Genomic DNA, 14611 nt, shown 5'->3' on the forward strand with positions numbered 1-14611 from the left:
AAGACATCATCAAGAGCGCAATGGTGAGTCTTTGGTGTATGATCAAAGAAAATATTATTATTCATATCTAAAGTTACAATAGTTTAGATAATGTTTTACTATTTCCATATAACTCTACTAGCAGCAATATGCTTTTCATCTGTGTTAAATATTATATACATTCAAAAGTGTGTCGTATGACCTTTTAGTAAAACGGCTGACCTGTCACTATCTCCCTATGTGGAGACCATTAAACGAGAGTTAAAGGTCAAGACGTTTTGCACCGTTTCATTAACACATGAAGCATTACAGTCTTGACATGTTTATAGCTGTTACGAAAAAAAAAACTTTCTTATCTCAATAAAAAAAATTTTAAAATGTTTTACTCCTCAATATATTAGGAAATGGCTGTCCTGGTCTTCCACTCGGACTTAATTTTTTGAAACATGTTTTCATTCATTAAACAATATAAAGTAAAAACTAAACATTTCATTATCGTGCTTTCATGATTCACTTTACACACAAACATAAAGTATGTAACAAAAACGTAGATATGACATTTAAAACTCCTAGAATAACAATTTTAGTACAAGGTGGAAGAACACAACGCCGCCTGGTGAGTAAAGAGCTACTACGCTAAGGTTGCTTAAATAGTTTAATATAATTGAATAAAAAATACATTTGTATATTCTCATTGCAGACAAGGATAAATTGTTAACCAACTAAGTTATAGCCTACAATGAAACTAAAAAAAATTCTATGCTGGAAAGCGACCATTACAGGAATAATTATTGTCAGTGTATAAAAAACTGTCATGTTAACATATAAAACTTTTCTCTAGATTTCTACCCACAGGATTAATTCACGTTTTGTGCATTAAGTTGACGTTTAAAAGCAGTTTAAAAAATATTGTATGAGGTAATGAGGGTACTAAACGACTACAATAGTGCGTGGTAATCAAATCTTTTCATAGAACTTTAGTATTGTCTTTCTACAGATACAAAATAAAACTATGAACTTACAAAGAGAATAGTTATATCAAGAACTTTTTTTCTTTTTATTGTCGACTTTAAATTTAGCATGTAAAGTTATTTCTACTAGACAAAAAGTAGTCTTTTCACGGCACATAGTGGACCCTAGATTCTATACATAAGTCGTTTTTTTTTGCGTGATTGCCTGTTTTCCTATCTGTCCTCAGGACACCTAGACGGATGAACTGAGCAAGAGAATTGAAGTTTTTTCAAGCAACTTCAGTGAAGTCTGTTGGCCAACATACAGTGTGACGTACTCCTTTATTCTGAAAGAACAATTTATATAATTAAATTTCACTATATAGTAATTTCTAATATTGTTAAACACAATATAAATGAAAAACATACTAACTATATTGATTTAAGCTATACAAGTTACTTCGGGAGTGGGAGCAAAGTTTTACTCATCCTAGCAACTCATTTAGAAACAAATTTAACGTTAAAATTAAACGAAATTATAGATGGCTTAATAAAATAAAATTATTTATGTTTATAAATAATTTTAACATAGTTTTAGTGTTAAAAATGCTATGGAATGTTTTTCTATATACTTTATATAAAATTTAATCAAGGATACAATAGAGTACGGCGCTACAGTTTCAATGCTTTCTATATAACTTTATCTTAATCTTTCTAAAAAAAATCTTTCCTCAATATTATTAGTAATTAAATATCTTAAATTTTATTTCCTAAATCTTTAAGAAATATAAAACTGGCAAAGATTTTGAATAATTAAGATATGGTATTGAGTTTGGATCGTTATAATTAGATCTTAATGAACTTATAATTAACTAAAATATAATAATTTTAATACATATAAAACTATTAAAATCTAGTCAATAATTTGTTAACTATATAACTCGCCGAAAGGTTTATACATTTATCGGAAGTAATAAAGCTGAAAATTCTATATACATATATTTTTATTACTATCATATCGATAGTTTTTTTGTAGATAAAAAAATTTTGGTAATTTTTAGAAAAAAAAACAAAAACAAACCATAGAAGTTATTTAGTACTTCATAGTTACATTTCACACATTAAGAGTATTATTTTGATAACAGTATACGGAGAACTAAATAATCTCCGGGAAGAGATTGATCGTATATTGAGATACTTTTAAAAGTCGACTACCCAGAAATGTTTCTACTTTGGCTCAAGAGTCTATGTTCGAGGAAGACTTCCAACGATTTAATTTAATACTAATCTACAAACCATACAGTTTTCTTTAATATTCAGACTCGCCTTTATAACAATGATAATCAAAAGTCATTTATAAATCTTCAATGATGTTCTAATCAACGACTGTATTATATTGCACATTTTTTCTGAACTGAAATTCATATTTATTATTTCATATATTTTAAGTTACGACAATTTAAAAAAAAGATCTTTTCTGCCCAGGAAAAGGCAAAAAATATAACCTTACCTGGATAAAAAAGTCTGGTTATTTTTTTATTCAGTAAAATATTTAATTTTCGATATTTCAAAAAATTATATCATTATATTTAATAGATGTTTAAATAAGGAATCAATAAAATATTCTTTAATAAAAATATTGAATAATACAGTAGGTGTTTAATTTCTAGTATTTTACTATCGATAAATATTTCTCCAATTTTATAATTTAATCGTAATATAATTTGAATATAAATATAGAGAATTTTTATAACCCTAAAACTACTACGAAATAATTAAAATATTATGAATTGTAACATTCATTTCGCAGGCATAGAATTATAGGTTTAATTATTATTTCTGTGTACTAAAATAAACAAAATTACGGTTGAAATTTAATTTAAAATTCGTTTATAAACCTGAATATAAAAAAGCAAAGTAACATATTAAAGGAAAGTTTGACTGTTTATGTAATACCTAAATAAAGCATTAATGTATTTCCTGCCATAATATTCTTCCGTATAAAAATATTTCTATAACATTACTTAACCTCCAATAAGATAAAAAGGTACCTTTGTTATTATTTTCAAAAAGAGATTTGTGGATTTTGACTTACCAGTTGTACGAAAATTCAGTTTATTATGATTGTATCATTATAGCCTACCTTGATGGGTTTCCACGAAGAGATCGTAAGCTTTTGAATTACTGATTTCAAGTTTAAACCCCTTAAGCCTCTGATCACTGTTAGGGTGTATTGATAAATGCCTGTTTCAGAGGGCATTTATCAATATTAACAAGATAAGGCAAAAATAATTTCAGATTATATACATTTTTCCTATGATATCCATGAATATACTAAAATATAGAATTTAGTTTAAGAAGTTTCACTCTTGTAAAGTATTTTAAACTGTATATTTTAGATAAATTCTAGTAAAATTTATTGGTTGTGGTAACGTTTAATGTTTTCATCCGTGATAAATAAATATAGAGTAAGTATTTTTTTTCTTTTACTTAATAAATAGTGCAACAAATTATGGATTCCATAAGTTAGCTATGACATTGATTTACTGATATAATTAACTATCCAATTTTGGATACATTGTAAAAGACGCTTTTTACTTTTGTAACATATAACAATCGCAAGAGTCCGAAATCCTGTTATTATATCGTAATTAGTTATGTATTTAAGCTGATAGTAAAATTTAATATATAAAAATTACCATTAAAAACCTTCAAACTTGAAAAGAATAAAAAACATTGAAGTATACGCAGTATCAAAGAAGACTATTAACCCTTCCTGATACTATATTTCTCTCAAAGGAAAACTATACTATCATTTAAAACTTTCTTTACTAAACAATTACCGAAATAAGTCTCCATCAGGTTATTTATACGGAATGTCTTTATACTATTCTTTTTACTTTATGAATAGCCTTTTGTAATAGTTTTAAGTTTGGAAAATAGACTTTTTACTCTAAGATATAATAAAATATAAAATAAAGGGTTTTCTACGTCTTATTTTTGGAAATAATGCACGTTTCAAATCTAAGATATGTGCATATCTTATCACCTTCATATGAGTACCATTACTATGATTATATAATATTTAGATAAATTAATTATTGATACAACGATTTCAAGTTTTATTAAATTAGTTCACAAATAGGGAAATACCTCACGGTACTAAACCATATGACTGTCATTATGTGACAGCACTGGGTGTCAGCCATTACAATCCCCTGTTTTACTTTTAGCAGGTCTTACCATTTGATTATAACATTACATTATTAGATTGTTATCGTAATATTCAATATTCCCACAAGATCTGGGTTCCAGCTTCTTAAGATATAATAATAAAATATAAATTGTGTTTTGCTTATAAAAATATTTAGTTTTCTGTAGTTACACTTGATCTGCAGACATAATATGTAAATAATTTTACAGATGATTCTATGAATATTTTTAAATATAAATACTCCGTTTTTAGCTAGATTTAAGCTTTGTAGGTCGAGTCAAAATTCAAATACCATTAAAAATATATACAAATAGTACAAATCTTACACAATGTATGTCTTCTATTTTCAGTATTTACACTACTTATTATTAGAAGTTTGTTAAAGATTTAAAAAAGGTATATAGAATAATTTAAACGGAGATATCGTAATATACCATTTTTAATTTTTTTTTTTTACATTTTATATCAATTTAAACTGAAACTAAATAGCTCAACAATCAATTTCGTAAGAGTTGTTATTCATATTAACAACATTTAGAATCTGGCCGTAAATATTTCTGTCATTGTAATAAGATGTCTATATATAGAATAAGTTTGCATTAGTTGCACTTTTATATATAAATCTTAGGCTTAGAGTTACGTTTATGTTCAGAGTATTTTAGCAAGTACTATTTATACATATTAGTACTAGGAACAGTGATTAATTTACTCTTATATTATATTAACTATTTTTTATCAAACAACCTCAATTAACAATATAAAGAAAATTGTTTAAATGTACAGTTTTTAATTTCGGATATATAGTAGGTCTAGTTAAAACAAATTTTGTTATTCACCGTAGCGCCATAATTAATACAATTCTTCAATGATACCCGACGTAAAATTTTAATATCTCGTTCTTTTAATTATTGTAGTTTATGTTAATTAAACTTCTATTTATAACACATCATCTGAGTCAGGACACACAAGGAGACATGATGATTAATCAAACTTGGATAAGCTCCCAAAGTACGGAGTGCCTAATGAAGTTTGTCTCTACTTCTCTCACATCAGCTTCTGAAACAGGTAACCTAAGCAGATCTTAATAGCTTCGGCAAATAGAGTAATTTGTAATCGCTTGAACTCCGTGCCGTCTATAGTACCTCAGTTAAACTATTTGTGGTTCATAAGTTCACTAATAGACAGAAGTTTTTCAGTTTTACTACTTGATTTCGATGATTACATAAGAAATGCTATATACCGGGATTCGCAATATCAAAATATGTAAAACTCACATTGATTTAAATAAAATAATAAAAAATAATGAAATATTATAATATTTTTTCTTCCTGTTCAGATACAAAAAAGGGAAATACATGAGGAATTAGATAACTTGCTATTATAAAATAACTCTGCAATGGCAAAAATACATAATTTATTATTTTATACCAAACTTTTAATAATTTGAATTTTACATAGCTTTTACTAATTACAAACATATGTTTGATAATCAAGATATTAGGTAAAAACTACAATCGTCTCTTCAAGAAAAAATATTTCTTATACTATATTGAAATTAGGTATATTATTAAAAATGTATAACGCTATTTTTATTTTATAATAGGGTATAATGATAGTAGCTTTCCTCATTAAGAGCAAAAATGATTGTTCTAGGTGAACAAAATTGTTTTAGGAACATGAAAAATTTACGATTAAGTGCTATGATTAAGATTCTACTTTGTCCAAAGCGTATATAGAAAGAGGAGGGTTGCTGGAATTTCTGTCCTAATATTGCTGTGTTGTTGTAATACTTTTTCACATCATTGATACATTTAGTTTAAACCATTTCCAGTCTTCCTACGACATTAAAGGAGAAATAATAGAACAATAGAGTAAAACAAAATACCAAACATGTATTTTTAGGTGACTAAATGACTAATCATAGTTAGAAGTTAGTGTGAAACCCAACACATATATCAAGTCCCAACATTTCAATATTTAAGTATGCATCGTAGAAAGATGTAAACATTTAAAAGCTACAGATCATACTTATACATAACATTACCAGTTAGTTTCAACCTTTCTAGGTCGAGTTTGGGGCAGTTTTTTCTAATAATAAAGACCTTTATTTTTATATGCCACTAGACCTACGTTCCCACTTAAGCCTTTTCTTCGACTTCTTGCAAGCTTCCCCGTAGTAACGAACCACTGCGTGTATCACTTAACTGGTGTTTGAAACAGATTAAGATTAGATAGGCCAACATGTGCGACAGCCTAAAAGTTATAAGTATGTAAAATATTGTGTATTGCAACGAATGTCACTATTCAAACCACATTAAATAAATACCAAAAAAGTGTACTAATATTAACGTCTTTTAGTTTCAGTATTAATACTACTTCCTATTAGAAGTTTGTTACAGATTTTAAAAATAGGTATATTGAAGGTTTATACTACATGAAATATATTTTTAAATATTCTTAGCAATTTATATAAATTTAAAGTTAAACTAACAGTGGTTTTCGTAAGATTTGTTATTCATATTTAACTACATTTATAATCTGGACCGTAAATATTTTTCTCATTGTATATAGATGTATGTATATAAATTACGTTTATATTTGTTATAATTTTATCTATAAATCTTTACTTTAAATTCACTAAGGCTTACATTTATTTTTAATTTTTGAAGTATTTCAACAAGTAATATTTATATTTAGTAGTACGATGAAAAATTAGGTTTAATATTATGTAAATAAAAAATTTGTTATTAAACAACCACAAATAAACATATAAAGACGATTGATTAAATGTAAATTTTTTATTTAAGATATATAGTAGGTTTAGTTTAAAACGAAATGTATTACTTATCTGTAGCCGTACAATTATTACAATCATTCAATGAAACTCGAACATAAATTGTATATATCTTTTATAACAAAAAGTTCGTTTTAATTATTGTTGTCTAATTTTAATAGAATTTCTATTTATAACACATCATCTGAACCAGCAAACACAAGGAAACATGTCTAATAATCAAACTTAAATAAGCTTCCCAAGTATGAAGTTCCTGATGAAGTTTGTCTCTACATCTCTCACACTAGCTTCTGAAACTGGTAACCTAAACTGATCTTAATACCTTTGGCAAACAGAGCAATTTTTAATCGCCTGAAATCCGCGTCGTCAATAGTGCCTTAACTAAAGTATTTGTGGTTAATAAGTTTATTGTAGACATTAGATTTGTAGTTTTTGTAATTGATTTCAACGATTACTTAAGAAATTCTATCTATCAGGTTTACCAGGATAAAAAAAATAAATGCTACCATATATTTTATTTAGATAGTAACAAGTAATTAAATATTATGATTGTTTTACATCCTGTACACAAAACAAGAGACAGAAAAGGGAAATTCATTAGGCGTCAGCTAACTGGCTATTATAAGAAAACTCTGCAACGTAAATAATACATAACAATTCTATGCCAAACTATGACTATTTTACTTAGCTTTTCGTAATTATAAACAAAAGTTTGAAAAATCAGGATATTACGTTAAAAACTGACATTTCTTCTTCAAGAAAAATGTTTGTTCTTTTTGAAATATTTAGTATTCCATATTGAAATTAGGTATATTATTTCTATAATTATAATGCGATTTTTATATGACAATAGGAGTTTAAGATAGTAGCTTTTGTCTCTAAGAGAAAAATTTTTTGTTAAAGGGAAACAAACTTGTTTTAGGAACGAGAAAATCGGGTGTAAAATATACGATTAAGCTCTTAAACAATATTTTTACCCGAGGCATAAACAGAAGAGGAGAGTTTGTTAGATATCCTGTCTAAGTATTGCTGCGTTTTAGGAGTAACCTTAAAAGAAAAAACATTATTGTAACATTAATGTCATACATTTACTAGTTGAAATTGAATTTGCATTATTATTCAGTGTTTTACTTTGATAATTATATATACATTGTGATTAAACTAACCATAAATTTTCTCTAAGGTTACTTTATGGTTATTTCAGACCCTGAAATAATTATTATAATTGGCCAAAAAACTTAAACTCTTTGGTTAGTTGTGTTCACTTTTGCTGTAATTTGTGTAATTAAACGGAGCATCTATGATAAATTTAGTTCAATATTAGCCAGTTTTCCATACTGGACACTACAGGAGAATTAATATATTAATAGAGTAGAGAACAACAACAAACCTCATTATAATTTCAGATGTCTAAGTGACTACCAGTAAACATCTGCTAAGAAAGGACTGTATAAGTACAGGACCTACTTGAGAGAAATATCATTTTTATGATATAAAAAATATATTTGTTATCATAGTTAGAAGTTAGTATCAAATCCAACACATATATGTAAAGTCCCAATGTTTTAATTACTTAATTAAGCATTGCAGAATGATGTCGACGAAAAGAATATTTGATTTAAAATATACAATATTATGTAAAACAACAAAATTATATACCATTTAATTTTACTCATTTACGTAGGATACTTCTGTGCGATTTTCGATATGTATATACATGTAAAAGGCAAATACACAGTAATAATAGTATAAACTAATTGGTAAAAAAGTAATTGCTAAATTTAATGATAGTAAAAGAATATTATTACAAGAATTATTCCAGGAAGACATCAATATGGAAACTCAGTTACTAGTTTACACACCACGGAATTGAGTGTTTTATATGGTTTACACAAAATACAAAAAGCTTTAAGCCCATCTTTATTAAGATCTATTGTTTCTGCTATGGTACTGAAACGTAACTAATTTTTAGAACAACTAAAAACTACACTTAACTAACAACTTAAACAATGAACTTTTAAAACAATTTCTAAATATAGACTAATGTGATAAGAACACAGATTATAACAGTGTTATATGCACATAGTTAAAATATGCATCAAGTATGCTTTAGTAATGAAATATTATCATAATACAATTATATCATCTGTGAAATTCTCCGATAGTAAAACAATGAGGGAGAACTATTAATTGAGAGTATTACGGTAGGGGGAATATAGAACTAAGGAATAGACAACGATCTGTCTGAAAAACGCTTCTCGTTACCGTAATAATGGATTAGTCATTCTTGTAAATACTAACACGTAGCTGTTAATTACTACTACCTCGTGGTTTTTTTATTAGTATAGTAAAACATAACATTTTTAGTTTTAGCATTGTTTAAAGAAGATTTAGCATTTTAAAGCAGGTGTAAAGTTTATCACTGTAATAATATTACTTGGGTGGGTACTTACTTCAGTAAATAAACCTGTAAATACTGTATCTCACGTTGTTATTTTGAAAGGTTTTTTGAACATTAACAACAGCAACCATAATTAGTTTCTTATTAGAGTAAATATATTTTGATATCGAATTATAATAGAGATTTTATAATTTCTATTACAATTCAAAACCAAAACTTTTATATTTGCCTTAAGATTTGAAGGAAAGTTATGCAGCCCGTGGTTTACCTTTTAACAGCATAAAACTATTTACATAAATTATAGATCAGTAAAATCATTACATGTAAGCAGGCAATAATATTAAGAGGAGTGTATTATTTGTAACCAGTATGTTTTTATTGCTGGGATGTGAATTATAATAGTTCATTACCATATTTTATAATTAAAAAATGTTTGTGATATGGAATACTCACTATTATTTAAACCAGTTATTTACCAAGGCACTATGCTATATAGTGAAAACTTTTGCCTGTACGCAAGTATTCAATTCTTGTTATGTTAGAGAAGAATCAAATTTCATAGTAACACATGTATAGCTTTAATTGTTATTACTCTCCGATTCAAGTTTGTGTAAAATATTTCCAAATAAAAAAATAACGTTTATTTTGTGATTTATTAAAGTAACGTTTAAAATCCTGTATTATAAAAACTGTTGATTAATTTTTAACACGTGCAAGCAAATGAGTGTAAAATATTGAATTTACGAATATCTCTCTCTCTCTCTCTCTCTCTCTCTCTCTACGATTATGGTTGGGGTTATGGTAAATCATTTATACCAAGTAAAACAACTCTAAGTTAACACAAATTCAAACGGTAGTTTCTTTAAAACCGAACTCAGATTGCAAATATTGTGTACTGATTTAATTCCTTATTGCGACTAACGTGTGAGTTTAATGAGTTTCGTACCATTTTTATAACAACAGATTTACTTAATATTTCTGCACGGGTGGTATTAAATTGTTAGCACTCTTAACCACATGGAAGATCAAAAGGATAATGTCCTTCCGTGTTTCAGTTGTGTTATTAAACTCAGGTTCGTGCCAATTTCAGTGAAACTTAGGAAGGTTAATATCTGGCTGGTTTAAATATATATGAGTGGAATTTATTACTAGTACAGCAAAATCTATTGTCTCACATTTGGGTACCTTATTGAAATCCAGGAACAGAATATTACTAACTTCATATTTTGAGATTTAGGGGTAAAGGGTTGATCAATAGTCTAGTTTACTGAGGAGTATCTTTGTTGGAAGACTTTGAGGATATTATTAATGGTATTCGTAATTCTAAACGCAAGACGCGACCATCCCCATGCCTAATTTGACAGTAAGGAACTGGAACAAAAATACCCTTCTTCCAAAGTAACATGAATAAGTCGGTACCAATCATCCTACATAATGGGATATGGTATATCGCAATCTAGGACTCTCTCCAACCCTTATCAAACTAAACATCCTGCCATTTATGAAAAGTAGAAGACTACTTCATAGAGCTGGATGGAAAAGGGAGTTGTTCACTCCTTTTTTTTCGAAGTAAAGTAAAACCTTAGCATAAATAAATCCAGCACATAAATGTTTAGGAAGGCTGTTTACTGTTAGTAGATAAATTGTATAGTACTATAAAAAAATTCCTAATGGACTAAATTTTATGTGTATTTGCATTAGTTAAGCATCAGCACTCCTATCACAAAATATTAGAAACACTTAAAAATTCTTCTGCCTGTGTGTCCTAATGACAATATGAGAACATACCTAAGTATTTGATTGAATTTTCACATGGCGGCTAATTTATATATAGGCAACATCATGTTTAATAATGGTGAATATCACACCAAGAAATTTTACTAAGCGTTAGCATTCAATTTTATCAGTGTTTTTTATCAGTGTTGTGAGTAACTTTGACAGATGCGGAATGAGTACAGTCATTTGAAATTTTAACATGTGGCATATTAATATATGTTGCCTACTAAAATTTACAATAGACTCGAAATTATTAAATACTTTATAATATATTTACCTGTAAGTCATTATATAATCTAATATTAATTTATATGATAGTCACAAAGTATGCCATACAAGCTATAGTAGGAGGGGTTGAATCAATTTGATAGTTACCTTAAGCTCCAGTTCACCTTACTTTTATAACAGTATCTGGTACCGAACGGTACCAAAAGCTGGAGTCATCTTCATCTGAAGAGATCCCAAGAAAGTCGACGACGAAGAAGATCAAAACTAACGTTTGCATCTTTTGACATAACAAAAACATATGTGAATATGTGAAGTTTCAGTCTCTTTGTCTCATGGTGTGCACAATTTACATAAAAAATAAAATTATAAAATTTGTTTTCAAATAATTTACATACTTTTTTGACCGGGTATAAAGATCTATTTATTATTAGAGTATGAGACTTAAATTGAATTTCAAATTCACATAGCGGATAAAAAGTGGAAATATATATATATTTTTTTTTGAAATTAATTACAGCATACGTTTAAAAATAAATAAAACTTTGCCGTGTACATCCGGCTAATAAGCGTTAGGATTGCTATATGAAATAATCGTTCTCAACTATAACTGTTATCGCCTCTCTCTTACTCCACAGTCATAGGTATCATTAACGTTAACAACATACAGTTACCATACTCCGTTAACTCGAATCGTTACCACAGCAGAAGATTGGTTGATCGATCTTAAATATACCTTTTATTGTTACATTCTGTTGTAAAATATATTCCCCGATTTAAAGACACAGAATTAGAATTTCAAATCCCAACTCTATTTTATAGCATTGCAGTAGTTTGAATAAATTATGAATGAATGTTAATAAATTCGAATAGTGATTATTTTCATTGAAAGATTATTTACAATTCCGTATAAAATGTACACACTTAGAAATTATATGCAAGATGTTTCAGCCTTACTGCTTCAATTAAATAATATTAATCTTTACTTTTCTAAGGTAAGTCAAAATTTATGCTATACTGGTCCGCCCCTAAGATTTGGCTTCACACATGTATTAAAAAACAATTTAAACATGGTATTTGAAACGAGCGCGCACACACACACACACACACACACACACACACACACACATTCCCCCCTTATGTTTGCTTTTGAACTTATTGAAAGAGTACTTTAGGAAGAAAGTCTGTTATTTTAATTTAATTATATTTTTGAAGAAATATAATTATTTTTATTTGATTCCCAATTTCTGTACAAATATAATATAAAAACATCTATTCAATCTATTGGGTCGGAGCTTCTCTCTGAACGTTACTTTCCGTTGTTTTTTTTTGTAGCAGTAATATAAATAGAATTTCTGTACCTTAAGCCAGCGATAGTCATACATAAATTTTGGTTTTGAGTAAAACATTCTTTTCGAAGGTCGATCACTACTAACTCGTAGGTTTGCCTTTAGTATTTTTTGTTCGTAATTAAAGCGAAAGACGTTTTCACCAAAACTTTAAGGCGTTTAAATCGGATTGCCAGATGACTTTAAATAATCAATCTGGCAATCAATCATTTCGTTATATACCGCGTATGACCTGGTTGAGCAGCTTCTGGGCCGACGGTAATGGTAGCTAAATTTAAATTGTCCTTTTATTCCAGAAGGCAGGCAATGGACAGAAAATATAGTGATTAAAATAAAGTCCACATTGGTGTCTTCTACATAACTGATTACTCATGATTTACCCAATTTCTACATGTGAGATACAGGAGTAGCCCTAGTCGCCAAAGCGATAGTTGCTGGCGCAGCATGTTAGGGGGCTCAATTTACACACCGTTCCTGATAGAAATCCAAAACAGTGTGCTATTTCAAGGATTAATAATAAACTGAACGCCCTGCATTATTTTTCCTAGAGTATGCCTAACCAGTATTATTTTCCTAACAGGATGTTTTATTTATTGTTTTATTATATGGCTGCCTTAACTGAGTTATGTGTTTGTTCTTTTAGGTTTAAACCAAAACATTATCAAATAACAAATAGTATGTCCTATTAAAAAATAAAATGTATTACAAATGACACAGCACAACCAGAATATTGTGTTTTATTCGAAGTTGCAATATGGAAACATCACTTCATTTTAAGACTATCATGGTATTCATGACATTTAGCAATCTTTCTGATAAGATAACCATTAAACACGTGATCTGGGTATATCCATCCCTTCAGGTTACTTTCTATCTCATTCCTATCTGTCCCAGAGTGAGATACATAATTCTGTGACATTTAAAACTCTTACTTCAATCAATGTATTATTGGTACGAGGCCTCTATTTTTTCCTAAACGATTTTGAGGTAAATTAATTCTGTATCAGAAAATTGTTCCCTTGTCTCAGGCCAACCACGTTAAGATACAGTTGCAGCTCTTTGAACATGGACGTAACACCGTGTTTAGTGGTTCCTCTGTATCATGTAGCTTTGATACGTCTAGCTATATATATCCAGGTGATATTCGTCTTGTATATAAGATTATGCCGATTTACTAATTGTTCCATTTTATTTATTCTTTTACACATACTTAAAGAAATCTTTTTTAAATGCGTAGTGTAAGATATACCAGTATTCAAGCATTTCTCAACTCACTTAGAACAGAAAACTGTCACCAAAATGTCAAATATGGAGAGTTAGAGAAGCTTTGCAGCTTTCATAATGTACAAGATATAAAGGTCCGGGAGAATTACGCCTAATATTCTGACACATTGATGTACCATAACACGCTATTTGATATTAGTAGAGGTCTGTAAGTATAAATAGAGCATTCGTAAGCATGATTTATCGTTAATTCACAAGGACAATGCAGTTTTCACGACTTCACTCTCACCTTAAAATGCAAGCACAGTTCTGAGGAAACTTTTTAAAAGGACAATGCTCGGTTTATCACAATAGCTAATATTACATCCTCAAAGAGAAAACGGGAACTATATTTTTTATTGAACTGTATACTACTCCTTGAGGGATATAAAGAGCTAACAAAAGCAAATTTAACAACCGCAATTTAAATATTATACTCGTTTGAATTTTAAAAATTACTTTCTGACTAGTAGCACTATGCTAATATCAATTGTTCACACAAGTTAAAAAGTGATAAATTATTTTACATATTACGCTATTTTTTATAAATGGGTAATGTTGTAGCAATATTTGCATTTTATTTTAATATAATTTCGTCAGAGGTACCCTATATAGCTACTTAAAAAAAACACAAAAGAAGAAGTAGCTGTTTGTTACACA

This window comes from Homalodisca vitripennis, chromosome 6 (assembly GCF_021130785.1).
Source record: "Homalodisca vitripennis isolate AUS2020 chromosome 6, UT_GWSS_2.1, whole genome shotgun sequence".
NCBI lineage: Eukaryota > Metazoa > Arthropoda > Insecta > Hemiptera > Cicadellidae > Homalodisca > Homalodisca vitripennis.